The sequence below is a fragment of the Pseudorasbora parva genome, chromosome 2 (assembly GCF_024679245.1).
Source record: "Pseudorasbora parva isolate DD20220531a chromosome 2, ASM2467924v1, whole genome shotgun sequence".
NCBI lineage: Eukaryota > Metazoa > Chordata > Actinopteri > Cypriniformes > Gobionidae > Pseudorasbora > Pseudorasbora parva.
Window position 1 is genome coordinate 63,227,769 of NC_090173.1, and position 4,508 is coordinate 63,232,276.

Sequence of the window (4,508 nt, forward strand, 5' to 3'; positions counted from 1 at the left end):
ACTGCTGTTCTCAATCTTAAGCACTTGTAAAATTTACTTTTCTAATGATATAATCTGGGTTTGATATTTTTCAGAGATATTGTTTGAGTAAAGTATATGAATATATTGACCAAACAGTACACACAAGACCAGTACTGTCTATTGATGAAACAATTTATCTCTACCCCTCTCATACCCCTCTCTACCCTTTCATACCCCTCTCATACCCCTCTCTACCCCTTTCATACCCCTCTCATACCCCTCTCTACCCCTTTCATACCCCTCTCATACCCCTCTCTACCCCTCTCATACCCCTCTCTACCCCTTTCATACCCCTCTCATACCCCTCTCTACCCCTTTCATACCCCTCTCTACCCCTCTCATACCCCTCTCTACCCCTCTCATACCCCTCTCATACCCCTCTCTACCCCTCTCATACCCCTCTCATACCCCTCTCTACCCCTCTCATACCCCTCTCTACCCCTTTCATACCCCTCTCTACCCCTCTCATACCCCTCTCTACCCCTCTCATACCCCTCTCTACCCCTCTCATACCCCTCTCTACCCCTTTCATACCCCTCTCTACCCCTCTCATACCCCTCTCTACCCCTTTCATACCCCTCTCTACCCCTTTCATACCCCTCATACCCCTCTCTACCCCTTTCATACCCCTCTCTACCCCTCTCATACCCCTTTCATACCCCTCTCTACCCCTCTCTACCCCTTTCATACCCCTCTCATACCCCTCTCTACCCCTCTCATACCCCTCTCTACCCCTCTCATACCCCTCTCTACCCCTTTCATACCCCTCTCTACCCCTCTCATACCCCTCTCATACCCCTCTCTACCCCTCTCATACCCCTCTCTACCCCTTTCATACCCCTCTCTACCCCTCTCATACCCCTCTCTACCCCTTTCATACCCCTCTCTACCCCTTTCATACCCCTCTCATACCCCTCTCTACCCCTTTCATACCCCTCTCATACCCCTCTCTACCACTCTCATACCCCTCTCTACCCCTCTCATATTGTAAACTGGAATGCACAGCACAGAAACAATGTAACATCCCAAACATTTACCATCTTGAATAATGCTGGATAAAAATGCAATTATGTTTCATGGGAAAAAATCCAGTTTGATAGAGGGCTGAAGTGTGTGTGTGTGTGTGTGTGTGTGTGTGTGTGTGTGTGTGTGTGTGTGTGTGTGTGTGTGTGTGTGTGTGTGTGTGTGTGTGTGTGTGTGTAAGCATATATGTGGTTCTCACTCAGTTGACCTGGAAGTTTCGATGAATATGTGGGTAGCATCATCCTTCCGGATTCTTCACCTTCCTCCATGTCTATTAAAAAAGAACAAATCAAAGATTATTCAGTGAAAAGTGACTGAGCATTAAGCTATTTTACACCAATACCCTGAGTTTACATTCAAACGGGTGTACATTTAAAAAAAAAAATACATTTAGAAAAAAATTGATAAAGCAACCATTATAAATACCATGTGTGTGTGTGCGCGCTTGTTTGTGTGATTTATGGGGACACAAATTTGTATAATGACATGGGTATTACATTGGTATAAAAACATAAAAGTGGTTTATGAGGACATTTCATATGTGCGCGTAAATCAAATAGCTTTAAAAACATACTAAACAATGTTTTATTAAAAATGTAAAAATGCAGAATGTGTTTGTGTGTGTGAGTGATTTTCTTACTCAATTGGCCTTGGATTTTGGATGGGGATATAGAAAGCATCATTCTCTCCAATTCTTCATCATCCTCCATTTCTGTGAAACAAAGCAAAAAAGCAAAAAAGCAAATCATATGTCATCCCACATTTACATATTTCAGTTTTGACCTAATATATACTCAACTGTACTGTAACAAACCTGGAGGATGAGAGGCAGATGCTGCAAGTTCCACTGAAACACTCTGAAGCTTGGTCTTTTTCTGAGTGAGGTACTGCTGCAGCCGATACATTTTGCTGCCTGGAACACACCGTTTCTGGAGGATGAATGCAGCATATCCATCTGCTCTGCTCTCCCAAACCTCCCTCCAAGTCCTGTCTGCATTAACCCCAAAGCCAACCACGTTATCATCTTCATTCCTCACAGGTGGTGCCACTGATCTTCCAGCTAAATACTTTTTGAGGTCCTCGATTTCCTGGAAGCTTCTACTGAACTCAAGGAATGAAAGTAGGCTCTCCTTCTTGGGACCCTCCGGTTTAAACTGTCCGGCTCTCTCCTCCTCCTCAACCGTCTTAGTCAGGAATAGTGTATAGCCTACATCATTCTCTAGCAGCCACCGGAATGACTTGCCTTTGTACTTTCCAAACTGAAGCACAAACTCTCCCATCACCTCCTGTCTGTCTGACACATCTCCTCCTCTCATGAAGACAACAGAGCGGGCATTCTCCTTGACCTTGTCTTCCCTTTGAGGGGCTGATTTGTCCTGGAGATTGGGGTTGTCTTTGATCCTCTTGGCTTCATCTGAGGGATCTTGTCTCAGATATCCAGTTGGTCCTTTCCTGAAGCACACTTTGATCTTGCCTGGGAAGATCACTTTCGACTTCATCTTGCTGTGCTGTACACAAAGAGCTGATTAGTGTTTATTCGTCTGTTGCATTAACACACCGTATTAATTAATACACTTCTATTCTGAATACATTATTAAGAATTATTTCTTAATAAATAAAACAACATTTAAATGTACCAGTTTATTCTAAAAACAAATTAATAAATGAAAATAAATCTATTTATTTTGTAAAATTCTTTGTGTTTAGTTATTTCTTAATAAAATGTTATTCATTTATTATACCATTAAATTGCACACACATATTTTTGTAATTAAAATGCAATATATGTGTGAGTTATATTTATTACATTCAAATTTTTAAAAATACAATACCCGTCAAGTTAGAAAATAGTAAGATTATTTGAAAATACATTTTTACAGTAGTCTCTTCTGTTCACCAAGGATAAAATAGAACATACAATACAAAAATACAAAACATTTACAATTTAAAATAACTTTTTCTATTTTAATATATTTTAAAAGGCAATTTATTACTGTGATGCAAAGCTGAATCTATCATCGTCACATGATCCTTCACAAATCCTTCTGATATGTATTATTATCAGTGTTGAAAACAGTTGTGTAAAAAATAAATCTGATTATTTAATCAATAGAATTTTTAAAAGAACAGCTTTTATTGAAATATAAAGCTTTTGAAACATTATAAATGCTGTCACTTGATCAGCATCCTTGCTGAATAAACGTATTAATGTATTTAAGTTCTTACAAAAGCTTTATTTCAGATAAATACTGTTCTTTTGAACTTTCTATTCATAAAAGAATCCTAAAATGTTTCTTGATTAAATCATCTGAGAATGATTAGTGAAGGATCATGTGACACTGACTGGAGTAATCATGATAAATTCAGCTTTGATCGCAGGAATAAATACAAAATGTATATATATTAAAATATAAAAGTCATTTTATATTTCAAAAATGTTTTTTTTTTTTGTGGTATTTTCATAACATAAATGATGTGTAGAAGAGACTTCTTTAAACACATAAAACATTTTACATTCTCAAACTTTTGGCTGGTAAAATAACAGTGTAACTTATATGTTAACCGTGCAGTATGAGGTGACGTTAGCACTAGTTACTACGTTAGATCATAACGTTACCGCACTGTAAATTAAAATACTTTTATATACATAAAATCAATGAAAAAACAATCCCATTTGCAAACAAAGATACTCTAATACAATAACAGGTGTATGTTCGTCGAGGAGTTTAGTTTACTATTTTCTAACGGGACAAACCATTCAACACAATTAACATAGGCTAACGTTACAGTTAACGTTAAACATAATACGATAATATACATGCAAATTAATGGCAGAAATATATAAGTAATAAAGTACATGTAGTCACCTGAGGTAAAATCTGTCTGAATGTAGCTTAGGCAGTATTTGGTGGACAAAACAAGTTTGCTGACGGTAAATAAATATCTCTCCGATCGTAAAACGGGTCTCCCCTCCTCCACTGCGAATGATTGACAGATGACAAGATGACACTGCGCTTCTTTTAAATTCCGCGCCACGGAAACGGCGAAACAGCGCCATGAAATCTACCTGCGGTCAAATATATATTGCATCCGTAGTGTTAAGCACTACCATAGAGAATGAATGGGAAAAGTTAAGGGAAGTTAAGCTTAACCATTTTCGGCCAACGTGGTTAGGATTCGGCGCTCTCACCGCCGCGGCCCGGGTTCGATTCCCGGTCAGGGAACGTGCTAATTTTTAAGGATCGGTTGCGTGTGTTTGTAATTAATGGTAGAATATCTGCCAAAAACATGTGATGGGATTTAGGTCAAATTGAGTGCATTGTGGTGTGGTTTATAATATGCACACCTCTCACATCGAGTTACATCAAACAAACTAATATGGTATAATTTTGCTCCTCTAGTTTAGAGCGACCTAATGCTGTCATTGTATGGAGAAAATGCACACATTTACATGTCTTTCTGTT